General features: G+C 42.5%; 1 protein-coding gene across 1 annotated transcript in view; it reads right to left on the bottom strand.

Annotated features, from left to right (window-relative positions):
* The window catches only part of MAPRE3 (microtubule associated protein RP/EB family member 3), a 46,537-nt gene extending 19,268 nt beyond the window's left edge, over window positions 1-27,269 (bottom strand). Inside the window, exon 1 of the mRNA XM_016129033.2 lies at window positions 27,109-27,269. The gene's annotated coding sequence lies outside the window, so the exon portion shown is untranslated. The remainder of the gene's footprint in view (window positions 1-27,108) is intronic.

Genomic DNA, 27,269 nt, shown 5'->3' with positions numbered 1-27,269 from the left:
AGTTCCAGGAGTAATAAGTTTCTGATTTCCCCAAATCATGAGCTTAAACAATTATACGCATCTGTTTCTCATAGGAAGTCGGCACAAAGGAAGAATGTGTGTGGGATGGTGGTAGTGGTGGTGGTGAAGGACTGGGAATCAGTTTTCACGTGTGTGGCCTACGAAGGTCAAGGTGAAAATCTAGCATGATTTACAACAGCAAGTTATTTCAATAAGGGAAGGAGAGAAGAAATGCCCATTAATTTTAGTGGAATGGAGAGAACACAGACAGTTGTTACATGTTTATGTCTGGCCTGGTTAAGAGTTTAAGAGTCTGATCTAGAAGTGTAGGACTGGGAGTGGATGCTTAGAAGTTGTCAGGGCCTTCCAGAGAGATCATTTAGGCAATATCATGACTGCAGGATTCTGGAGGGACACAGGGAGAAAGGTGAACTAAGGGAACTGTGTGAAAATGAATACTTTTTTTTTTTTTTTTAAATTTCTGTGGGGCTCTACAAAGTGACTGGGGAGTTTTTTTTTTTTTTCCTGTTTTTAAAACGAGTAGGGGTAACTTTGGAGCAGGCAGTGATGGATCATAACTATGGAGTAGTGATTCTTAATAAAGTGAATGGCAGCGACCCACAGACCATTGGCAGCCAAGTGACACCCTCGAAGTCCACTGTCGAGCTCTTTCTTTTGTGATCAAGGCTGTAGGCAATATTGCTGCAACCACCACTATCACTTTCTTTCTGTTACTGTCCTGCTACTGATGTGACGCACTAATTGATGGATATGCTATGCCTCAGTGGCAGACCTGACTGTGTCTGGAGCTGAGCAACCAAGCCTCCCCAGACTCTGTTTTAGATCTCTTAAATTCAGTAAGTATGCACTGTGCACTTACTGAGTTTCAGGGACAGTGCCGGGCACTGGTGATGGATGAACGGGACGAGGCCCCCACCATCAGAGAGCTCATGGCAATCAGTTCTTCCCTGGCGATTATCTGAGCAACTACTCTCTGGCAATTACTTTAAATGTTATTGGATTTGAAAAATTACAAAAGTGGTATTCAAATTCTAATAATACAGAGGTGTATAAAATAAAAAAAAGCAAAATTTCCTGCTATCAGGTATGTGTATTCTTCAGACCTCTTAATATACATATTCATATACACACATTTGTTCCATTGTTTAAAGAAAAAGAAAAGAAAAATGCAAATATCCTATGACTTTTTTTTTTTTTTTAATTCATGGTTGTTCTTCCGTGCAGGGTATAGAGAGTCACCTCATTCTCCTTGACGGCTGCATACTCTTTTGTATCCAGGAATAATTAATTTCTTTGAAAAGGTTAGGGAATGTTTCGGGCGAAAGGTGGTATGTGACCTGGGCCTTGAAGGAAGAGCTGGAATTCATTTAGTACTAAGCAGGGCCCAGAGATGATGCTCGTGATGTATGCATGGGGGGAGGAACTGAAAGGAAGCGGTGATTGAGAGACTGGAGACAGGCTGAACATCTAAGAGAGGTGTTGAGATACAGCCTCTTTGGGGGCCGACAGCGGTCTAGCGAGGACACGCTGTTCCTCAAACTTCGATGTGCACCACGACCACCTTGGGAATTTGTTAAAACGGCAGCCGCTCCATCCCCTATCTTGAGATTCTGATTCAGTAGGTTGGTGACCCCAAAGTCTTGGCTCTTAACCACTACACTAGGCTGCCTCTCCTTCTGTGATGGTGTGTAGTCACACCGTCCTTTAGAGCACAGGCAAGGCAAAGGGGGCCCAGAAATTTCCCATGGGAGCAGAGTAGAAAATCTTGACATCCTCACATTTTGCTTTCACTTAGCCATCACATTCTTAGTTTTCTAGCATCCTCTTCTACACCAACTCTTTACTTTGTAGTTTTATATAATCTTGCATCTGAGAAGTTCAAAGTATTCCCAACACTGACTTCATGATTGGGCAATGGGAGCGGTTAATAACCTCATTTTGTGGAAGGGCACCAGAGAGCTCGCTTTCCTCCCATGGTGAGACAACACCCGAGCTGAAGACAGAATTCAAGGCTGTCTTTCATTCTGTTCACGATATTATTGTCCTTTCCCCTGAATTACATGGGCCCTGCACCGCGCTCCTCATTAACTGAGGCCGTGTACGGAAAGCAGCCTGCACAGCATGCAGCTCACAGCAGAGCCAGGTCACTTCTCCCCTTGACCGCAACAAAGCAGGGGCTGCCAGGGGCTCTGGAGCTTTGTAGATGTTCCATGACAGTCTGCAAAACGGCCACGAGCAATTCCACTGCATGGATTGTATAAATATCTAACTTTTTAAAACTTAAAAGAAAATTAAATTCCACAAGCCTTTTCCTCTAAAGGTATCAAGAAAAACTTCAGCATATCAGCAAGCGATGAAAGAGGCAAAGACAGTTACATCTTCAAGGCTTTGCTTCCGTGTCAGACAAGAGTGCTGTAATTGCGCAGCCGTTTATGAAAATGTCGAGGTGAAGCTGTCTGCCCGGCATTCAGCAAGAATGAATGAACCTGAGACTTCACAGCGTACAGGGGTGCTGAGCTAGTGCACAACTTTTTCCTAGGTGCAAAGGGGACACAGAGAGAAGCAGGATCATTTTTCTGCTAAGGAGTGGTAAGGGTCAAATATGGCTTTGGACAAAGCCTGTCAAGCCAAGATCGACCTCATGTACCTCAAGGAGGAACACTCCTCAGAGCAGAAGTTCTTAGAATCACCTGCCTGGCCTATTACTAACGCAGATCCCTGGGCCATCCCCTGAGAGGGACAGGTCTGGGCTGGGACTCAGAAGTCTGTATTTTTTGCAGGCTTTTCTTGTGCGTCAGTCGCAAGATCACACTTGAGACCACCCTGCCCTAGAGAACACATACAAAATTTTCCCATTTACCTGCTCCTGTCAGTGGCCTGACCAGCATTAAGCTGAGGCATGGGGAAGCATGTTTTCTTATACTGCAATTTTCCCTCATCTCCAAAAACTTCTTTCTGGTTGGATTCCAGAATATTGTGATAGAGTAAAGGAACTTGGGGGAACAGATATAAAGAAGTACGCTGACTTCCCAAACAGGCATTGAAAAAAATTTTAGTGAAGGGTCACAGCTATTAACTCGTTTCTTCTGCCACCATTTTAAAAGCAGTTAAATGAATGTATACGATGTTCTCTATTGATAGTCATATATGCAAATTTTAAAAAAAGAGGCTATGATAGATATTATCTCATACCATTGGGGACTGCTGGGACACTGGAATGTCCCTGCATTGAAAATTGTCCAGGAGGAACCTGTCCTTTCACCAAGTCATGATTCTAGTCCTGTGAAAGACAATGGTGTCACCTCGCTGTGGCTGCTCAGACTAGTGGGCCAAGAGACACACCACATCACAATGGCCCTGGCTGTCAGAACCTGGCCTCCAGCAGGCCTGCCTGCCCAGGATGTGGGAGTAGTGTTGTCAACAGAGAGGTGGCCCCAGCATGATGGGTTCTTTTTTGTCCTCTACCTCAAGCTTGATACTCTAAACTAGAGCAAGTATCAACGAACTGATTGTTTTAAAGTGAAATTCATTAACCGGAGTTTCAGACCTTGGTGTTATGAAAAGGAGAGCTGAAGCAGAATTAAGCCCTTAATTATCTGGCGAGGTTCCGAGGCATCCGCCATGATGTCTCGTGTTTCACAAGCACGCAGGACACCTTAATGCCTTGTCCTAGAAATGAGGTTGCGTGGTTAGGAACACAGATAATCCTGTCCTAATGGCCTTTGATCCCTTTATTGATCGTCGAACCATTTGTTGAAATTCTCCAACTTTATATTCAACCATCAAAAACTTTTCCAAAATAGGCATGAGTGTTTTCTAGTAGATAATTTTAATGTCGAGAATTAATTCTCTTCCCCAGTCCCAACTCTACTTCTTTGAAGTCAGCATGGCTTTCATCTGTAAACAGGAAAATAAACATTAATAATTAATGTGTTCCCATCTTCTCCAAGTAGGAAGTTTTATTTACTTCTGAAGAAGTTATTATTTCTCAGAGCTAGAGAGATAAGCAGAAGCAAAATGGGAACTCTGCTTTTGAGGGTCTTGATGTAGACCCTCACACTGCCTCAAGTAATTCCAACTGCCTTCAAGAGAAACTATTACTGGGTCACTCCCTCCTGAGTTCTTGCCTCTACTTGGACATATGTTTCAAATGGTGGCTCTTCAGTTCTCACTGTCTGCGCTGACCAAACCCCCCACGAACCACTTTCATCTTTTATGAAAGGAGCTGTAATGTCTCTCACATGCCCTGTAGCTCTCCTAGGACAATGAACTTGTGACTCATCCTTTGGCTCATCCCAGGGGGCTGTGTCTCCACAGACACCAGCTTTATGAGTGACGGCTACGTGAAATGCCCTAACAGGCTCATTCAGCTTAGTCTGCCTGATAAGCACTAAAGGTGAGTGCTGTACAAGACCCTCCCCCCCTACACACACATCGTCATCATTTCAAAAGCTTCAAGGGAGAACTTTACCTTATCTAGCTCACATTCATACCTCTCTCTTTTCAGCACAGCTGACCTTGGCCCTTGTACATTTTCTGCCTGAAAGAACCTGTGAGAGTAATGCATTTCATGTTTCCTAAAAAGAAGTGCTTCCTTTGATTCTGCCTTTCCCACTTTAAGGAGCAGCATTTAATTTGAACACTTGGGGATGTGGTGAAACAGATCCACCATTCTTATCCACGCCTGTTAGGACTACAGATTGTGGTAGGCCCCCAAAGACACCCATGTCCTAATCCCTGGAACCTCTGAATATGTTACCTTAAATGGTAAAAGGGGCTTTGCAGTTGTAATTAAATTAAGGATTCTGTGATAGGAAGATTATCCTGGATTATCCAGGTGGGCCTACCATAATCATAATGGTCCTTATAAAAGGGAAGCAGGACGGTCAGAGAGAAGATGTGATGAGGGCAGCAGAGGTTGGGGTGATGCCCGGCCATGAGGCAAGGAATGAAGGCAGCCTCTAGAAGCTAGAAGGAATGGGCGGGGAGACAGATTTTCTTCTAGATCCTCCAGAAGAAACGAGCCTTGCTGATACCTTGACTTTAGCCCACTATTCGTTTTCTGTGGCTGCTATAACAAATCACCACAATGGGTGGCTTAGCACAACAGGAATTTATTTTCTCACTGTTCTGGAGGCCAGAAGTCCAAAATCGAGGCATCAGGAGGGCTGATCCTCTCAAGGTTCTAGGGGTAATCTGTTCATTGCCTTTTCCAGTTTCTGGTGGCTCCAGGCATTCTGTGGCTTGTAACCACATCACTATAATCTCTGCCTCTGTGGTCACACTGTCTCTTCCTCTTCTCTCTCAAATCTCCCTCTGCCTTCCTAAGGATACATGTGATTGCACTTAGGGGAGGCCCAGATAATCTAGAATAAGCTCCTCCTCTTAAGATTCTAAACTTAATCACATCTTTTGTCATAGAAGGTAATATTTACTCTTGTCAAATACAAGGTGATACAGGTTTTGGGGATTAGGGCTTTTTGGAAGCTACCATTTAGCCCATTAAACCCACTGATACAGAGTTTAAACTTCTGACCTCTAGGACTGTAAGATAATAATAGATTTGTGTTGTTCTTAGCCACTAAATTCATGGTGATTTGTTACAGCAGCAATAGGAAATTAATATACAGACTGATCATACCTCCTCTCATTTGGACTATCCAAGCTGAAGAGTCCCCTTTGATCCCTCACTAGTGGAGGTCACTCTGGGTTATGTTGACTGCCCTGTGGCCTTAGCCCTGGTCTGAGCCAGATCTGAGGTGGTGGGCTGGGCTTCCCGAGCCTCCTTCTGCCATGTTCCTTCTATGAGAATGGTTTCATCCACTCAGATCTACACTGTCAGAACACCCCCTGACTAAATGGAGAAAGAAGATGTACAGAAGAGAATCTAGAACTAGAATATTGTGAAACATCTTATGAACTAGGAGGATGGCCCAGGTGGGATTCTGCTTGACTTTAAGGGGCAACATCCTTCCCCAAAGGGGAGAAAAGAGTTTCAATGGCAAACGTTTTAATCACCTCTCTCAGGGCTGAAGCATATTTATCTAAATAGTACTAAGCAGCTGATGACCCAAGCTAGAGAAAGAAGAATTCAGGGTCAGGGCATGTCCCTTCTACTCCTTTCCAAATGTTTCAGTAAACTTAGGCAGCTCAGCTAGTGATCCTGGGCACTTAGACACCTATAGGTCAATCTTGCTAAGGCAGAGTTTATTCTGCTCTTAAACAAGTCATTGCCCCACGTGTCAGCTTTTCCACCAGCAGCAATGAAAGCATCCCCCAGGCGTGAGTTCAAACCAAAGTGCCCTGGCTTGTTATTTCAGGCTCTCGGAAATAGTGCTACTGGGGACAAAACCAAAACCAAATATAATGTTACTTGGGAACGGGAAGTGCTTTCCACATGTATCTTGCACTGGGACTTGAACATGACTACTGGAAAAAGTCTAACTGGATATGATTCTTATCTAAAAAACTGGAAGGAAAGGCAGTAGTACGTTCACTGTAGTACACGGCAACAGTGGCAAGAGGTTTTCCATACGGCGGGGTTCAGGGCCGGTGATCTTCTGGGGAGGGGCGGGGAACTGGCACGCACTCGCACTTTGACTGCAGGTTTACTTGGACGGCTCTGGGTCGGCGGGCAGCACTGAAGCCCACCCTCGCCACTACATAATGCCACTGCTGTCTGAGTTGTACAAAATGACTAGTGGTTTTAATTTTTTCATTTGCTCTTTCTCTTTTCCAGTTTTTCTATAAGTGAAAACTAGTCAGATCCCATATTTTTAAAATGCAATAATATGTTTGTATGCATGCAGGACAAAAGAAGGAACATTCGACAAAGTAATAGCAGTGATTCTCTTTGGGGGACAAGATTATTGAAGACTTCTACTGTCTGCTTTATGCATTTCTGTAATGTTTTAATGTTTAAATATTTTAAAAGCCAATTTCGACTTATATGTGTTATCCAAAAAAGGGATGATGGCTACTATACACTTGAGGCATTAAACACACATTGCTCTTAAAAGTCTCTCTGAAAAGATCAACAAGGTAATAGCGATTTTGGAGAATACTTTTTAAAACATTCATGGGAAAGCTAGAGCACAGTAGGATGCATAGATTATTAGGGTGAGAGTGAGAACTCTCAAGCGCGTTCTTCAGTGGAATAACCTAGGACTTGGCAGCCATTCGAGGACCCCTTCCAAACCCGACATCCCCACCACTGAGAAGGGACCAGAGAGGAAAGGCAGCTGCTGCTAAGGGACAACCTGCAGGTAAAAGCTCCGCAGATGCTTCCCTCGGCTCATCTCCTGCCTCCAACAAGCCAGCTGCGACTTAGGTACCTGGGGAAGCTTCGTAAAAAGGCTGACAGGCAGCCTCTTTGGAGAGACTGTTAGAAGGGGCTGTCAATTCCAGAATATCAAGCTGAAAGCAATGTATAAATTAAGATATTTTGGCTAACAGTTCTCAGAGCTCTAAAACAACAATTTATTCCCTCATTCCTCCCAAAGAGGGCATCTGCTGCAGGCAGCAAGCAATGAAATTTCCACAGAATAGCCAGCTGCTGGCAGAACCGTCTGAGTTCAAATGATGAACTTTAAAGGTTAAATGGCAAATTGGACCTTCTTAAATACTCATGATAAAGCCTGTGTTATCATCGGGTTCCCAACGCCCTCAAAAAGGCCTCAAAGGCACAAGTCCTCTTGAGTTATGACCTTTTTAGTACACCTGGGGAAGAGCTCTGGGCCAGAGCAGTGCCTGGCTGGGTCCTGCTCACGGAGGCTTCCAGGCATGGGAAGTTCTCTGGGCTACAATCAGGGGCTTGTGACATCGGGGGAGGCACAGGGTACTCATTCTTCCTGTTAGACAAGCTAGGTTCAGAAAGACACCTCGAGAAGCAGATCACTTCTCCGGAAGTGATGGCAGGCAGGGTGGTGGTGCTGCAGGGAAAAAAGGACTTGAGTCTACCTGTGGAACCCAGTGGGCTCCTGGGGTCAGGACGCAGTCACCCACACCCGGGAGAGTGGGGGATGGATGGACACCGGGAGAGGTTACACTAGACGAGCCACTTTCTCTTTACGTAAGCATGGATCGCGTGGTGGATTCGGTCTCCGAATGTCCCGTCTCCGTCTTGCTGGAAAGTTAACTCTGCCAGGTGAGGCCTGCTGAATGGGGTTGGGGCAGTGGTACCCTCGTCCTCCCACTTCCTCTGAGAGGAGCTGGTTTGGGCCTTCCTGGTTTCCAGTGCCACTCCAACCTGGAGACTGAGAAATCAAAGAACTGCTCTTTCTTCCTTCTTTAAAAAATTTTTTTTTCAATTAGAGTTGCCATCCAATATTATTTTATATCAGTGTCAAGTGTACAGCACAGTGGCCAGACGTCCATGTAGTTTACGAAGTGATCCCCCCGACCAGTCCAGCACCCACTGACCGTATTCCCTGTGCTGCACTTTACAGCCCCCTGACTATTTCATAACTACGAAATTGTACTTCTCAATCCCTTCCCCTTTATCACCCAGCCCCCGCCCACCCTCCCTCCCATTTTGCAATCATGTTTGTTCTCTGTATCTATGAGTCTGTTTTCGTTTTGTTTGCTCATTTTTGTTCCTTAGATTCCACATGTAAGTGAAATCATGTGATATTTATCTTTCTCTGACTTATTTCACTTAGCATAATACCCTCTAGGTCCATCTCTGTTGTCGTAAATGGTAAGATTTCATTTTATTATGGCTAAGTAATACTACATTGCATATATGTACTACCTCTTTATGGGCACTTAAGTTGCTTCCATATCTTGGCTATTGTAAATAGCATTGCTGTGGACAGAAGGGTGCATTTATCTTTTTGAATTAGTGTTTTGGTTTTCTTTGGATATATATCCAGAAGTGGAATTGCTGGGTCATAAGGGAGTTCTATGTTTAATTTTCTGAGGAACCTCCAAAGTGTTTTTCATAGTGGCTGTATCAATTTGCAATCCCACCAGCAGTGTGCAAGGGTTCCCTTTTCTCCACATCCTTGCCTACACTTGTTTTTTGATTTATTGATGACAGCCATTCTGAACAGATGTGAGGTGATATCTCATTGGGGTTTTGCATTTCTCTGATGATTAGTGATGTTAAGCATCTGTTCATATATATATTGGCCATCTGTATGTTCTCTTTGACGAAATGCCTATTCAGGTCCTTTGCCCATTTTTAATCAGATGATTTACTTTTTTGATGTTAAGTTGTATGAGTGTTTTATAAATCTTGGATATTAACCCCTTATCAAAGTATCACTGGCAGATATCTTCTCCCATTCAGTAGGTTGTCTTTTTGTTTTGTTGATGATTTCCTTTGTTGCGCAAAAACTTTTTAGTTTGATGTAGTCTCATTTGTTATTTTTTCTTTTGTTTTCGTTGTCTGAGGAGATAGGTTGGAAAAAATATTACTAAGAGCAATGTCAGAGAGTTTGCTGCCTATGTTTTCTTCTATGAGTTTTATGGTTTCAGGTCTTACATTTAAGTCCATAATCCATTTTGAGTTTCTTCTTGTATATGGAATAAAAAAGTGGTTGTTTCATTTTTCTTTTTTTGGATGTATCCATCCAGTTTTCCCAACACCATTTATTGAATAGATTGTCTTTTCCCCATTGTATATTCTTGCCTCCTTTGTCACAGATTAAATGACCATATAGGCATTGTTTTATTTCTGGGCTCTCTAGTCTATTCCATTGATTGATGTGTCTGTTTTTATGCCAGTACCATCCTGTTTTGATTACTATAGCCTTGTAGTATAGTTTGATATCAGGTAGCATGATACCTCCAACTTCGTTCTTCTTTCTGGAGAGTGCCATGGCTATTTGCTGTCTTTTATGGTTTCATATAAATTTTAGGATTTGTTCTAGTTCTGTGAAAAATGTCATTGGTATTTTGATAGGGATTGCATTGAATCTATAGATTTGTGTAATATGGACATTTTAACAATGTTAATTCTTCCTATCTAGGAGTCCAGTATATGTTTCCACTTATTTGTATCTTCTTCAATTTCTTTCCTCAATGACATAATTTTCCGAGTACAGGTCTTTTACCTCCTTGGTTAAATTTATTCTTAGGTATTTTATTGTTTTTGATGCAATTATAAATGAGATTGTTTTCTTAATTTCTCTTTCTGATAGCTCATTATTCATGTATAGAAATACAGCTGATGTGTGAATATTTATTTTGTATTCTGCTACTTTACTGAATTCATTCATCAGTTCTAACAGTTTTTTGATGGAATCTTTAGGGTTGTCTCTATATTGTATCATGTCATCTGCAAATATTGACAGTTTTACTTTTTTCTTTCGAATCTGGATGCCGTTTCTTTCCTTTTCTTGTCTGATTGCTGTGGCTAGAATTCTAATACTATGTTGAATAAAAGTGGTGAAAGTGAACATCCTTGTCCTGTTCCTGAGCTTAAGAAAATGCTTTTAGCTTTTACCTGTTGAGTAGGAAGTTAGCTGTGAGTTTGTCATATATGACCTTTATTATGTTGGGGTATGTTCCCTCTTTTCCCACTTTGCTGAGAGTTTTTATCATGATTGAAAGCTGGATTTTGTCCAATGCTTTTTCTGCAGCTATTGATAGGATCACAGGATTTTTATTCTTCAATTTGTTAATGTGGTATATCATATTAATTGATTTGCAGATATTGAACCGACCTTGCATCCCAGGAATAAATCCAACTTGATCATGGTGTATGATCTTTTTAATGTATTGCTGAATGTGGTTTGCTAATATTTTGTTGAGGATTTCTGCATGTTCATCAGGAATATCAGCTTACAATTTACTTTTTTTGTAATGTCTTTGTCTAGTTTTGAAATCACAGTAATGGTGGCTTCATAGAATGAACTTGGGAGCCTTCCCTCCTCTTGAATATTTTGGAATAGTTTGAGAAGAATAGGTGTTGATTCTTCTTTGATGTTTGGTAAATTCACCTGTGAAGCCATCTGGTCCACGACTTTTGTTTGTTGGGAGTTTTTTTATTACTGATTCGATTTTATTAGTAGTAATTGGTCAGTTCGGATTTTCTGTTTCTTCTTCAGTCTTGGAAGATTGTCCAATTTGTTGTCATATAATTGTATATTTTCTTATAATCCTTTGTATTTCTGTGGAGTCATTCGTTACTTCTCTTTCATTTCTGATTTTACTTATTTGGCTCCTCACTCTTTTTTTCTTAAGGAATCTGGTTAAAGGTTTAACAATTTTGTTTATCTTTTCAAAGAACCAGTTCTTGGTTTCATTGATCTTTTGATTGTCTTTTTTAGGCTCTATTTTAAAAAATATTTCCGCTCTGATTTTTATTGTTTTCTTCCTTCTACTCACTTTGGGCTTTGTTTGCTGTTCTTTTTCTAGTTCCTTTAGGTGTAAAGTTAGATTGTTTATTTGAGAATTTTCTTGTTTCTTGAGGAAGGCCTGTATTGCTATGAATTTTCCTTCTAGCACTGCTTTTGCCATGTCCCATAGATTTGGGGTCATTTTGTTTTCATTTTCATGTCTCCAGGTGTCTTTAGGTTTCTTCTTTGAGCTCACTGTTAACACATTTATTGTTTAGAACATGTTATTTAGCCTTAATGTGTTTGTGTATTTTTCTTGTAATTGAATTTTAGTTTCATATCATTGTGATTGGAGAAGACGTTTGATATGATTTTAATCTTCTTTAATTTACCAAGACTTGTTTTGTAGACTAACATATGGTTGATCTTGGAAAATGTTCCATGTGCACTTGAGAAGAATGTATATCTGCTTTGGGATAAAACACTCTAAAAATATCAATTAAATCCTTCCAGTCTAGTGTATCATTTAAGGCCACTGTTTCCTTGTTGATTTTCTGTTCATTGGTCAGATGGAGTATTGAAGTCCCCTACTCTGACTGCATTACTACTGACCTTTCCTTTTATGTCAGTCAGTATATTTAGGTGCTCCTATGTTGGGTGCATAAATGTTTACTAGGGTTTTCTTCAGTTATGCCAATCAGATGAATATTTGGAGCCTTAATAGTGTCCCATATGCTCCTTATTTTTATAGTCTTGGCATCTTATCTCTTGCCATTCTGATTGAGTGTCCTGATTGTCTTTCCTGTCCTCTACATAGGGCATTTGATCCTCTTCTTTATTCACTTTATTTATTCCTTTGTTTATTCCATTTAATATACTTCTCATCTCAGATAATGTGTTCTTCATTTCAGATTAGTTCCCTTTATAATTTCCATTTCCATTTTTGTGTTTTTTATCTCTTCGTTGAAGTTCTCACTGAATTTATCTATACTTCCTAAAAGTTCACTGAGCATCTTTATAACTAGTGTTTTGAACTCTGCATCTGTTAGATTACTCCATTATATCTGGATCTCTGTTCTGTTCTCTCATATGGTTTCTGCTTTCTTGTCTTCTCATTTTGGCTGCCTTTCCATGTCTGTTTCTGTGTACCAAGCAAAGCTCCTAAGTCTCCCGGTCTTATTAGTGTGGATTTGTGAAGTAGGTGTCTGTCCAATGGCATAGTCCTGAGAGGGGTTCAGCTGCAGGCCAAATTTAGCCAAAGCCTCTACCCTTCTGAGGCCACCTGTTAAGGTTCAGCAAGCAACCCACAGATGCTGTGCTTATAGTTGCCTCAAAAGGCCACACCAGAAACCGAGGCCAGCCACCTCCAGTGTGAGTCTAGGCACTGCTCAGCAAGGCACATCTGACTAGCTGAAGCTATACCAGGATGTGGCTTGGGTGGAGATGAGGCGAGGTTTCAGGGAATCCTCTGGGCTGAGTGACCTCTGTTATCCAGTTTGATGATGTCACAGCTTTGGTGGCACTGCGTCTGCACACTGGGAGGGGGGAGGGCTCAACAGGGAACAATGGATACTGCCGGCGCTTCTGTACTGAGCAAGTCTGGCTTTGGCCCTCACTCCAACAATGTCTCCCTGTAAGTCCCTGGTGCCCCCTGCATGCAGCCAAATTGGCACTGGTGCTCAGAGCGAGCAGGTCCATCACTGTGAAAATCCGCCGGTGGACATGGTCCCTTTAAGAGACTCCTGCTGCTGCCGCTGCCATAGCCTCCGTCTCACTCAGCCTCTCGGGACCGGCAGCCCTGCGTCCTCACCCCGTCCTACCTTCTGCCATTGCAGGGTGCTTTCTTGGACTTCTCCCTAGTTGTATGGCTTGCTCATCTAGATCCTAGGCAATTTGTCCTTGCTGCTGCTCCTTGTTTCCATCACAACCTTGATTTGTCACCAGAGGGATGAACAGAGCCTCTGTCATCTCTGCCATTTGTTTTGTTTTGTTTTCTTTCTACCTTATGTCTTTTAATCAGAACATTTAATCCATTTACATTTAAAATGATTATTGATAGGTACATAGTTATTGCTATTTTATTATTCATATTTATGTTATTATTTACTCTCCTTCTTCTTAAAGAAGTCTCTTCAACATTTCTTCAAATACTGGCTTGGTGGCAGTGAATTCCTTTAGCTTTTCCTGCCTGGGAAGCTCTTTATCTCACCTTCCATTTTAAATGATAGCTTTGCTGGGTACAGTCTTCTTGGTTGTGGGTCCTTGCTTTTTATCACTTTAAATATTTCATGCCAATCCCTTCTGGCCTGCAAAGTTTTTGTTGAGAAATCAGCTGACAGTCTTATGGGAGTACCCATGTAAGTATCTAGCTGCCTTTCCTTTGCTACTTTTAGGATTCTCTCTGTCTTTAACCTTTGTTTGCCATTTTAATTATGATGTGTGCCTTTGCCATTTTAATTATGGCATGGGTCTGCTTGGGTTCACGTTGTTTGGGACTCTCTGTGCTTCCTGGACTTGTATGTCTATTTCCTTCACCAGATTAGGAAAGTTTTCAGTCATTATTTCTTCAAATAGGTTCTCAATCCCTTGCTTTCTCTCTTCTCCTTCTGGTACTCCCTACGATACAAATATTGTTATGCTTGATGTTGTCCCAGAGGTCCCTTAAACTATCCTCATTTTTTAAAATTATTTTTTCTCTTTGCTGTTCTGATTGGGTGCTTTCTGCTACCTTGTTTTCTGAATCGCTGATTTGATCCTCTGCTTCATCCAATTTACTGTTGATTCTTCCTAGTATATTCTTCATTTCAGTTATTGTAATCTTCATTGATGACTGGTTCTTTTTTGTGGTTTCTATGTCCTTTTTTATGTTTGTTAGCCCTTTGTTGAAGTTCTCACTGAGCTCATCTATTCATCCCCTGAGTTCACTGATGATCCTTATAACCAGTGTTTTGAACTCTGTATCTGGTAGGTTGCTGGACTCCATTTCATTCAGTAAGAAACTGCTTTTTCTGGTACTCTTGTCCACTAGGAACGGATGTGAGGGCTCTTTAGTTTTTTACTGCAGTCACTGTCTACTCACTCCTAGGAACCACTTCATAGACTAAGAATGATGACAATGAAATAACCCTCAGAAAGCCATTCATCCAGCAATTATTTGTTGAGCCTCAACTATGTCTAGATCTTTTAAGGATGAGCAAGTCAGTTTTGGTCCTTGACTCATGGAACTTGTTATCTAGTGAAGTAGATAATCAGAAATAAAATAATCATACAAATAACTATATAATTATAGTCACATTAAGTTCTATAGAGGAAAAATACAGGACTAGAGTTTGAAAGCAATGGCTTTCAAACTCTTAATTAAAAGTACATTTTATATGACAATCTAATATATATGCAAACACACATACAGACATATATAAAACAAGTTTCATAACAATTCTTACTCTTACTATGAATGATGATGCATTCTGATATTTTCTGGTCTATTCATTTAAAAAATACTGATTACAACTCAAATGATTGGTCTCATAAACAACGGTTGTGATACACAATATGAAAAACCCAGTCACAGGGCTCCCACCTGGAGTGGAGCTGGGGTCAAGGTCACAGAACGCTTCCCTGAGAGAATGACATTAGGCCAAGACATATGAGGTTAAGGAGAGCTAGCCGAAAGAGGCCAGGAAGGAATGTTCCAGGCAGAGGGAACGTGCAAAGATTCCTCATTTACAGAAAAGGAAACGGGGGATCAAGGAGAGATGTGATTTGTCTAAGGCCATGTAACTCCAAGCCCAGGTCTCCTAACTCTAAGTTCAAGGTTCTTTAGTATAATGTAGCCTATCAGTTGTAGTCTTTCTCTTCATTTTACTAATTATCCTCACCTAAGCTTACTAGGAAAAAAGAGAAAATAATAATGGCAGGAGGCTATGTTTACAAAGAGCCCGTTTAATTCTTCATGCAAAACAATGTACCTTAGCTCCTACGCCACCTGGCTTGAGGCCTGCACTGCTAGCTGTTTGTTCCTTCCCGGTAAGGGCTGGCAGGGAGCCATACTCCTGCTTAGTCCTGGCTTTAATGAAAAGGCATTTACAAAATGTCCGGGCAAGGTTTAGGCTCAGCCGAAGGGCCTGGAAAGAATGCAGAACGCTGGCCCTGGCTTTTCCGTCACCTCACGTTGATGGCGTACCTGACTTTCCATGAGGTTCCACCTTGCTCAGTTCCCTACCAGCCCATGACTGTTGTGTATAGTTAGCTGTGTAAATGGCTCCAGTTGTGCAGCACAAAGGTCACGTGAATTCTGGAAGTGAAATACGGGCCACAATCAAGGGAGTCAGTCAGGGTCGGGGTTAAAGTGGATGACCTCGGACAACATGAGAAGGAGAGGGGTCAGAGGTGGCACGGGCCTTAGGCCAAGTTTCAAAACAGGCATGAGAGAAACAAGGCTGCAATACACAGTTGCCCAGTATGTACACTGCATGAAGCACCCAGGGAGGGGAGGAGTGAGGCTGAAATGGAACCCACACTCCACTCACACAACTGCGCTCCTGGCAAGGGTCTATATCTGTCTAGAGGAAAAAGCTTCACTCACAGAGGCCAGAAGAGAGGAATGGTTCAGAGAGTTGGAAAAAGCTAGACTCACACTAAAGCACATCAAAAGAAAAAAGACCGAGGGCCTAGGGAAGGTCGTCCTCGGGTTTTAAACACTCCTGGTGTGTGGGTAGTTAAGGGCTGGTGGTTGGGTGCCAAGGACAAGCGGCGACTATGGGAGCTACTGGCTGACAAGCAGAGACACCTTACGGTTCTAGCACCTTATCCAGCCAGACTCTGTGATCCTCCTCCATCTTCACGTCTTCATCAAGCTCAGAGTAATCCAGCCACACCCTGGAGGCACAGCTCCACTCCTGAGATTTTAATTATCGGCTGAAAAAAATGTTCCCGGTAATACATGCCCGTGCATAAAAAAGTCCAAACATTACGCAAAAGTAAACAATTAAAAGTAAGAAAAAATTTTAGAATTAAAATCTTCCTTTGTCAATAACCTCCTTAGCGCACATCCCTCATATTCCAAACCCTTCTCACTGGAGACTGTAATTACTCTGCCCCCACATTCCGCTGACCACTGGTGCCTGTCTTAGATTTGTAGCACTTCCTTCCACCTCTGACCTCGGGGCCAGCTGCTTCGCTGCCATCTTAAATTCTCCTTCCTCAGAAATCTTGCCCTAAACATGCCAGGCAACACCCCCACCCTGATGCTCCGTTACTGCTGCTTCCACAGGCTGCGGGACTTCAGAGACTTAGCCCATTATGAATTCGTGGGTCCAACTCAGCCCTCGCCCCTGAGCAACAAGACTTTTATTCATCTTGCAGACACCCAGGCTCATTTCTCACAGTGGTTAATTCAGGCCTTCAAGACCTCACCCCACCCCTGACCTCGACAAGTGGGAAAGGTCTTTTCTTAGCAGGAACTCCAGCCCTCTCCCCTGGACTTCACCCTGTGAGTCAGGGGTAAAAAGAGCCATACCTTCTTCTCCTACCAGTCTCAGAGGAAGGAATCCCTTCCCTCCCCTGCAAGGTTACCTCTTCCCTGGTGTACTCAAGATCATTTTTTTTTTTTTTTTGCTCCCTTTCTCTCTTGTACCTGGATTATTTTCCTCAAATAACTCTTTTTTCCTTCCTGCCATCAAACATGCTTGCTTAGATGTCCTTAGTATCAGAAATCATTCTAAGTCAATGCCGCACTCTTAATCTAATGGTAAGTTGGTTGGATAACCATGGAGAACAATGTATAATACACTTGTCAAAAACAGCAATAAAAGGAAGCAACTTAAGTGTCCACTGATGGATGAATGGCTAAAGAAAATGTGTATGTAATACACACATACATATATACCTGTGTGTATGTATTTGTGTGTGTATATGTATTATTCAGCCATAAAAAGAAGTAAATTATGCCATATGTGACAACATAGGTGGGCTCTGAGCGTATTACACTAAGTGAAATAAGTCAGACAAAGACAAATACCACGGGATCTCACTCATATGTGGAATCTAAAAAAACAAACAAATAAACCAAAAGAAACCCACCAAAAAACAAAACAAAAAAACCATATTCAGAGATATAGAAAACAGATTGGTGGCTGCCAGAGGTAGAGGGTGAGCAAAACAGGGGAAGGTGATCAAAAGGTATACAAACTCCCAGTTATAAAATAATAAATCCTGGGAATGTAATGTACAGCATGGCAGCTACAGTAAACGATACTGTATTGTATATTTGAAAGTTGCTCAGAGAGTAAATCTTAAAAGTTTTCATCGTAAGAAAGAAAAATTGGTAACTATGTGTGGTGATGGATATTAACTAGACTTACTGAGTGATCATTTCCTAGTATATGCAAATATTGAATCATTATGTTGTATACTGGAAACCGATATAAGGTTATATGTCAATTACATCTCAATTTATAAAAATCCAACACTGTTTGTACCCTTTGCCTCTGTGATTATACTTCATGGGATATATCCTGAAGAAAGAACCCTGCCCCCACCACACACACGCACAAAGCAACTTGTACAGTGATGTTTAGAGTAGAAATATTTATACTTGCAAAATGTTGGAAATACCCCAATTGCCCAATACTAGATTGATGGTTCGGCATACTTTGGTATCAGTATGATGCGATACCACAGAAGGAATGGGATATTTGAAGTGACAAATACATGGATTATGCTGATATCGAGGAATTTGCAGATGGAACACATTTTAATACATAAAAATACACATAAACAAAAAATTCACACATTACAATTTTACATACGTTTGCTGACAATGAATAGAATTGTTTATAACAATAAAAAATCTGATCCTACTACTTCTTCCGGTTACTACTTTTCTCCCCTTCCCTTCTGCTGTTTCTGGGGACCACCCATTCATTGCCTCTGTTTTCTCTCTACCCTATTTCTCCCTTAACCCTATGCAATCAGGCTTCATCTCCAGTGTTTTACTGGACCGGCACCATTTAGTAATCACCACGATTTTTGTCTGGATAAATCCTTAAGTTTAGTTAAACCAGTAGCACTGAAGTGCTCGACACCTGCTCTTCCCTTGCTGCTGAACCATCTTAACCTCCCATGTCTTTGCTTTTTCCCGAATTATGGATAATTCTCAAAGCTAATTAGCTCCAGTCTCTATACTTTGCACCCACGACCTCTGTGCTGTTGACTCCCACATCTATAGCCCCATCCCAACATCGCCCTCAGCTTCTGGTTCTCTGTGATCACTCCACTTAGATGCCTCCAATTGTAACCTCTAGTCTTTCATGTCTAAAACTAAACTTATTTCTTAACTGTCCCTTCAACTTCCTAACATCTGCTTATTAATGTCGCCAACGTTGTCCCAAACTTGAAACCAGCTCACACCCTCGATTTGGTAAGGGCGATTTTCTTACAGTCCTCATCGCACACATTCCCAGCTATTCCTTCGAGGATGCTGCACCTTCTTCCATGGAAAGCCCTCCCTGAGGTTCTGTCTACTCATCGCCTGCTCATTGTCAGAGCAAGCTCAGGTTCCACGTCCTTTGTGAAGTCTCTTCTGATTACTCCAGTTCGTAATTATTACTTTCCTCTCAGGATCCATTTTGAATTTAGGCTCATAGGACTAACGACACACAAGTTGTTGTTCCTTTCATTTTTTTTCACTTGAACTCTTACTCGTTTGTCCTCTGGCGGGCAGGATGCCACATCACCCATGCACATTCAGCTCCAGCGTGTCTCCCTCGGTGAAGCCTTCCTAGTTCTCACAGGCTCAGGGTCACTCGTTTTGGGTTACCAAAGCACCCCTTCTCATCAATGCTGCAGTTCTCATGCCCTTGTGCTGTAGTGACTTACGTCATTTTGTGTTCAACTCTCTTGCCAAAACATCTTAAGGGCAAAGACCATGTCTTACACAATAAAGGACCACAGATGTATCACTGACATGTGATGGTGTCACGTACACTAATCATTCCACACATCCACCTTATCTTCCAAACCAGACTACTGTCTCCTCATGGACCGGGGTTGAATCACATTTCTCTTACATCCTATAGTGATTGAGAATATAAAACAGAAAGGACTTACAGAGTACTTACTGAGAGTATACTTAGAACAAGGCCTTGTGAAGACAATATGCAAATTTATATGAATAACCTATAAACCTGGAAACTATACTTGCTGCGGAATACAAGTCTTATCAAGACTCTAAACACTGCACCTTGCTATTTTGGGGCCAGCATAACACATCTCCGTACTTAGCAGTGGTCCTGTCACTTAAAAGTGTTAATAGGATGCCAAAACTGGGAGCTTTCAGCTGTGAAGTCTACCAATCTAAAATCAGAACAAATCAGAGACTAAATCAGAGTCCTTGATAAGTGGCAATAATCTGCAGGGAAGCGGGCAGGGAGGGGGTTGGAGGCTGTCTGCCAAGAATCTAGTGCTGCAGAAGTCTGTCTACACAGTACATGTTACACCACGAGAGATAAGCCTTCAGTGAAACACTCCTCATATGGGAAGGGATATTTAATTTCATTCAGTGGTCCAAGGCCTGCCTCTTTCACATAGCACAACACACATTAGTCCAACTATGATCCTGCTGACTCAGAACAGCTAAGATTTCATTTCTTACGAGTCAGGAAACACTATTTAAATTACAAGATGACCACGACAACAATGCCCTCAAGAGAAGATGAATACTTCTCTGACACTCTCTCCAAGTGGTGGAGCATCTCCAGCCAGCCAGACCTAAAGACTTGTTCGCTAATAATCCCAGGTGGTAGAGAAGGCCTCCACCCCATTTGGGACAGGTGTTTGGGTAGTCAGAACCATTTGGAAGAAGAGGTAGATCCCTGCTTAGCAAACATTTATTGCAGCACAGGCCAAGCTGTGTGAGAGGCCACGTGGTTCTGAATTCTAGGTCTCAGAACACCAGTGCTCAGAGTTGGGCAGACTCTACCACTGGTAAAGGGCAGATATCAGCCCACTGGACTGAGCCATCGAGGCAAGGTACAAAGCGTGTGTGGATGGGAAAGATGAGGTGAGGGACAGCTGCCAGGCCAGCCCCTCCCTTCACAGCCAGCAGCTCCGGGGACCTGGTATAGCAAAGAGGAAGCTGCCCAGTCTGTTTCTGTAGAGGGCTTCTGCTCCTCAGGTGGCCACAGGTGGGCACCCAACCTTTTCCATCCCTAGAAGTAAAAGGACCTCTAAGCTGACGGCTGATCAAAAACATACACCCAAGGGCACAAGGAAGAAGGAGACTGTGGCAGGCCTCAGCACGGTCTTTCTTAACAGATAGTTCAGATAGGTACAAAACCATCAAACGTGAAAGAAAGTCTCAAATAAGGCACCTAAGACACCGGGGAACTGGGAATCCAAAGAACCTGAGGACATGAAGAAACAAAGCCCCTGTGAAACAGCCCTGTGGTATAGAGGGTGTTACTGAAAATTGATCAATTTAAACAGCAAAAGTTAAGAGGCAAAGAAAGCTATCTTAAGATACTTTCGTATATATATTTTTTACATTTGATGAAGATAGATGACTTTGGATGGATGAACTTGAAATTTCTAGGCTGATTTTAAGTCACAGGCCCACACAATAATACTTCAGGCGTCCTCTCCAAGAGGAAGCGAAGTGGTTATCTAAAGAAACACCTTTCAGAAGTGTTTATTATTAACCAAGATAATAGCAACGCAAAATAAACATAAACAATGAAATACCTTGTGATTTTCTTAGAGATTGCTCTACTACATGGAATCTAAAGTCACTGGTTTAAAAAAATTGTAATAAGTTACAGTTGCTTAATACAGAAAAGTTTGGAAAGCACTTAAAAGCACCAAGAAAAGAAACCTCATTCATTTATAATTCCATTATTTAATGATAATCACTTACAGTTTGGCTATACTCTTTCAGTATGTTTTCCTACTTTATAAAAATGGTATTATTCTCAACATATTATTTTATGTTGCCTTTTTCATTGATTATATCAAACATTTATGACATCAATAAATATTCTTCTATAGAATTTTTAATGCCTGTGCAGCATTTTATCTAGATGAACCTGACCAATCCTCTGACCAATGGCTATTTTAAATGTTTGCTATTATTAATAACGTTTCATTAATAAAAATCCTTGTACAAGTATTTTTATATATATCTCTGATTTTTCTAAATATTCCCAGAATAGCAATTTATGGTCTAAAGCTATGTGTCCTTTTAAGGCTTTTGATATATATAGTCAAAATGACTGAGCAGATTTGAAGCCATGCTTCTTGCTCAGTTATTTTAATCATATCACTTCCTGTATACAGGAAATAGTTTCAAGAAAAAAAAAATCTAACATGGAGTCAAAACACTTTAGCTAGGCCAGGTCCTGCTTGCTTCAGGCAAAAGAAATGTCCAGAGCTGAAAACACTGATATTATGCTAAAAAGTTGGGTAACGACATCTGGCCAAGTTTAGCAAAGTTGGTAGGGCATGATGCTAGTGAGAACGAGACCTAGAGTTTAGGCCAGTATTGGCTGGTCAACTCTACACAGAAGAAAAACCATCCTTGGCCACGTGGTGCCTCACCAATGTTGGCCAACTGTCACACAAATGCATACTCTAAGCCAAAGAGAAGATTGGATGACGGAATGTGGATTACTCAGCATAACCCACCCCAATTCCTGGGTAAGCGAGCATGTGTCCAAATAATAGGTGTGTCATCTTTCTATAATAAACAGGACATCTGTCTGGAAATCACAACTAACCAACTTAGGAGAAAATTAAAAGATCAATAATGCTTAATAAAGTTGTCGTAGTTTATCAATAATTCCTAAGAGAAGCATTTAATAAAGCTCAGTGCGCAAGGTGTGCTCTATCAGCCGGGTAGGCTCTAAAACACAGCCACAGTAACGGAGTGTGTCAGCATTTCTGCTGAGATTCCTCTGAACTTCAAGCCCCCTTGACGCCATCAAGTAAGAGGCATGGATTTTTCATAAAGACGATATGCTCATGTGGTCAGATGCCATTTTCATCAACAGTTAAAAATTAAATTAGCTTATTAGAAAAGTAATGATTACTTCGACCGGTCAAGAGAAGGAGTGGGTTATTCTCAAGGAGAGATTGAAAGACTAGGAAGAGGTGTTGAGGTAGGAGGTCAGCGCAGCATGCTTGGCTGCCAGGGAAGCGGCCATGTTGGCAGTTCCTGCCATCACTTAAGAGTCTGGTTTGATGCAAACTACCTTGTCCTGTTTGAAGGAAGCAGTCTAACCCTCTGTGCCCCAAGTAAAGGCTGAAAAACAACCACTACCAATTTTATTGGTCTGCATCAAATTACAAAAGCATGCTTCTTGTAACAATTCGTATCCAGAAGCATAAAGCAAAAATTCCCCTTCGAGTCTCCTTTTCCCTCTTCCACAACCAAATTCACTTCTCAGAGGTGAATACTGTGGTGTTTATTTTATTTTATTTTTTTCAGATGCTATTCCTGGGTATTTTCTCCTCTCATGAAAGTTATAGGAATTTAAATTCATTTGTGTTCTCCTAGCTGAATAGCCCTGGCTCCTTAACTTGGTAGTCTCTGCCTCGAGCCCATCTGGAATTGCTGCCATCCAAAATGACCTCCCTTTACCTCTGCTCACCAGCTAGGAGGTTTCCCTCCTAAGATGCAGAGCTCCTTTCCCTGGCCCTCCAGATCTCCTGGATGCAGAAGCTGATCTGAGCACTGTCACTGAGTAAAGCTACACCTCTAATAGTAGAGGAAGTGAATGAGAGCCATGTGAGCTTTATTCATAAGCAAGAGCTCGGCAGCTTTTCCACTTCAAATTAAGATCGCTCCCCAGACTGGCCTCCCCAACTGGAGGACCAACCGCCCCCACAATGCACATAAACACACCACGTCTGTGCTCTCCCAGTCAACTGCTCCTGCCCTGCCAGCCTTTCAGATAACCAGGTCAGCTGAATACATGGAGACAAAGGGGCATTTCATATACTTCTATTTTGGCAGTTGAAATAACACTGCAAGTGCCAGGTCTTCACAGGACAAATCTTCTCTCTGTGCATGTGAAACACATCAAGAGGTCTGCCAGGAGATGGGGGCTGCTGAATTGAAGATCCAAGGTGGACTTAAGTCACAATAAAATTTTGAAAGCATTATTTTTTATTTTATACTTTAGTAATATAAAATAATGATTGCTACCTCTTATTAAGCAGGTACTTCACATACTTTCTTTCATTTAATCCTCACAGCCACCCTGTAAAACAGTCATTCCAGGCTTGCAGGTGAGGAAATCGGCACTCAGAGATCCCACACCTCATCCAAGGCCACATAACCAGAAGGACTGGGGTTTGAGCTCAGGTCTGTCTTCTTCCAGAAGCCAGACTGCTTCGCTTTTCCAACAGAGGGATAAGAAGTCTCATGGCTCCCAGGAACTACAAAAGATTGCATTCTGGGAGCTGGAAGAGAATCCAGCTTGCTCTCCCTGGCCCCCTCTCAGACCCTCTCCACCTTGCTTTCTGGAATGCAGCAGCTTCACAGATAAGAAGTCGAGAAGACTCCAAACGCTCACCTTCACATTTGCTTTATATTAGATGCAAATTTTAAAAAGAACAACCTTCCTGAAGTTGAAATGTGTGAGGAAAAATTATTATTTTTAAGGTGGTAAGAATAAATATTTAATTAGTGTGACACTGTATTTTGCCTGGCTTTGCAACATCTCAAACAATAAAACAAGCCCTTGTCTACAGGGCTAATTATAGACTACTAATTTATTTTTATTAAAACCTTCTGGAATATTAAACATGAGAGATGAAACAACATGGTATTGTAGAACAGCTTTGGTCTGGAAATCTGGGTTCTAATCCTGACTCAGCCACTAATAACCACCAATGTTTATTTGTATGGTGTACACAGTTTATAGTGTTCTCACATATTTGCTACATTAGTTGGGTGATCTTGGGCAAGTCACTTAATTTGGTGTCTCATGTCAAAACCTAGAAATGAAAACATTGCACTAAAGCATTTGAAGTCCCCTCACTTCTAATATCCTAAGGGGGAGGACACGTGTCTTAGGATCTTTATAAATGTATCTGTAAACATATCAGGGCAGATGCATTCTGGTTGAGAAAAATTATATTTTCTGTTCCTCTTCCCAAAGATGTTACTTGGCTAAATTCAGGTGTAGCTCATAAGATATTTGTGGCCAGTTAGTTGGCTCAGCTTCTGGAGTGTACCATATTAAGGCCTTGGGTTGATTCCCATGTAAAAACTTTCCTCTGTTCAATAGCCAAATACCATGCCTAACACCAGTCAATCATCTAAGGCACATAACCCCATAAAGTAGGCTTGCCTGGGGGAAGGACTTGAAGAAATCTGTCCTCACAATACATGACACTCAGGATGGCAGGTCAGTAATGGCATCATGGCACACCCAAGAATATTATAAATATCATTCTTTCTCAATTATAAGACACACAAATCCCTCCTTCAAGTCTTGCCACTTCCTCGCTGTTTTCACGTTCCTGAAATTAGGGTGTACCTTAGAATCAACATACATTATTTGATCCGGTAGTGTTAAATAATTTGACCTAAAAGCTATTGGTAAATTGCTGGTATGTCTTCAAATCAAGGAAATATAGTGCTATAAAACTACAACATAGATTATATAGATTTAGGTCTAATTTGGTTCAAATAATGTCCTTCTGGATATTAACAATTACGTTCAGTAACAACTAGATAGGCAATGTATAAGACACAGGTATTAGTCCTGTTTCCCAATAGTAGCAGTTTAAAATGCATTCCATCATTATCTCATAAAACACTGGTATGGATTTCAAAGGCAAATTAACCCATATAAAAACCACTGTGATGCTCTGAAAATGTACCGTCCCACAGCAGACTGGAAAGGGAACATTTTACTCACACCATTCTGATCTATCTAGCCCTTGACACATTTTCTTGCTTCTTAATTCACAACCATCCACCCCAGTAATATCGCTGATTCCCAAAATACACTCAACCCAGGAGGAGCAGCTCTCCCGCACAGCTGTCTGCTCCTGCCCTGCCCGGGTATTTCAGTGAGCTATGCAACACAGAGAGGACCACACAGAAGGAATGTAACTCTCAGGCCCCACAGTTCCTATTGCCCCATAGGCAGGTGCATCCCACCAAACCCCAGACTGGCATTTGAAACAGAAGAAACTGTACTGCTGCACGGAGGCTGTAGTTTTCCTGAACTTCATCTCTATGTTTAAAACTAGGGCGACAGCCGTCTTTGCTACTGTAAACTAATCTGATGCTTATGGGGGTAGGGAGTGGCTCTGAGGAGGCTGCCAATAGGCCATGATTGAGCAAAGTCAAGAAGCAAAATCATTATGTCTCACAGTTTGCAATTCCAGAAACTCCACATTAACGGGAGGAACCATCTATTTCTTTTGCAGCCTGAAGTAAAAAACCCAAAGCCTCTTGTACAGTTTAACTGTCTGATATTTATACATATTTTCTAATAGTATACTGCAATCTGCAAGTCAGAAAAAAAAAATCAAAGGAAGTTGGCAATGAGGTACACACACAGGAGTTAGGAGTTCTCGAGTTGAGGCATGTTTATTAAGAGACAGCTTCTGGCTATGGACAACAACTCTGACTTCAGCTCAATGTCTGCTGGAAAAAGAAAACAGTTTGGGATCCTCTATTCTAAGATCAGGGAATGCAAAATGGGCAGGTGGATTGGTAGCAAACATAACCTGGGGAATCGTCCAAATATGTTAGTACCCCTATCTGGTGACAGCGCCCACAACGACTCACAGCTGCAGTAAGCCAGGCGAACCTCAGTTCCTCTCCAATCGGCACATGTTATACTAAAACTATTACCCATTTGGTTACCACATGGAATTCACAGGCATCAGAGATCAAGCCCTGCCACAACCTCTCAACATACAAACAGTAAGCACTTGCTATGGATGATATAAGGCCTGTTTCCAAACCTCAAAATGTAACAGAGTTGTACTGTGAGAAAAAAATGCATTTTAAACAGTACTGCAAGATGCTTATTCATAACAACACAGTGGAAGCGCAGGAACTTCAGCTCCCACATGCAACCTTTCCCCCTCTCCCTCCACTACCTCTAGTCTCTCTCCATAGCACCTGCCAAGGCAATACTGAGCCCACGACCAGGCGGGTGCTCACTAAACAGTGGCTGATCACGATGGGGCTGAACCCTGCTCAGCAAAATCTATTCTGAAAGCCCCACGGCCTCTTAACAGCCAGTTAGAACTGTCCAGACCTGCTTCCACACCAGCCAGGGCAGGAGCCAGCGGGTGAGAAACCCAAGGCCCCAAGGTTTGGGCGGGTAGAGCGTCCCCCCTCCCCCAAGTCTCCCCTCGCATTCTCCCTTGTCACTCTTTTTCCGGCAGATCACTGGGGAAAACCAGAGAGGCCGGAGATGTCAGGCCCAAGAGGAGAAAGGCGAAAAGACAAGGACGGACCGGAGACAGTTGGGGAGGAAGAACATCAGTCTGTGGCAGAGGTGCGGTACAGCCGCATCCACTGGGGAAGGACCCCCGAGGCGGGTCTGAGGGAGGGCAGGGGAGGGGGAGTGGCTCCGAGAGGCCTGACGGCGGAGGCCCCAGAAACCCCCGGAAAGAGGGATGGAGGGAGAGAGGCGAGTTGGGGTGAGACGCTGTTGGGGGGCGGGGGCGCGGTGGGGAGGCGAAGGGGACAGCCCGGTTCCCCTCCCCCAGCCGGGGCCCGGGCCTCCCGCTGACTCAGCCCACGGCGTCTGTCGCCTCTACCCGGACTCACAGTGCGCGAGGCGGCTCCGGCGAAGGCGGCGGGGGAGGGGACAGGTGGCGGGGGCGCTGCGGCTGCGGCTGAGACTCTGGCCGGCGGCTCCGGGGCGGAGGGTCCTAGCAGAGGCCGCCGCGGTCTCCGGCTTCAACGCACAGAGACTGCGGGGGAAGAGA

This window comes from Rousettus aegyptiacus, unplaced genomic scaffold, assembly GCF_014176215.1.
Source record: "Rousettus aegyptiacus isolate mRouAeg1 unplaced genomic scaffold, mRouAeg1.p scaffold_m13_p_7, whole genome shotgun sequence".
Taxonomy (NCBI): Eukaryota; Metazoa; Chordata; class Mammalia; order Chiroptera; family Pteropodidae; genus Rousettus; species Rousettus aegyptiacus.
The sequence above is the reverse complement of the archived record's forward strand: the minus strand, read 5'-3'. Positions and strand labels throughout refer to the sequence as shown.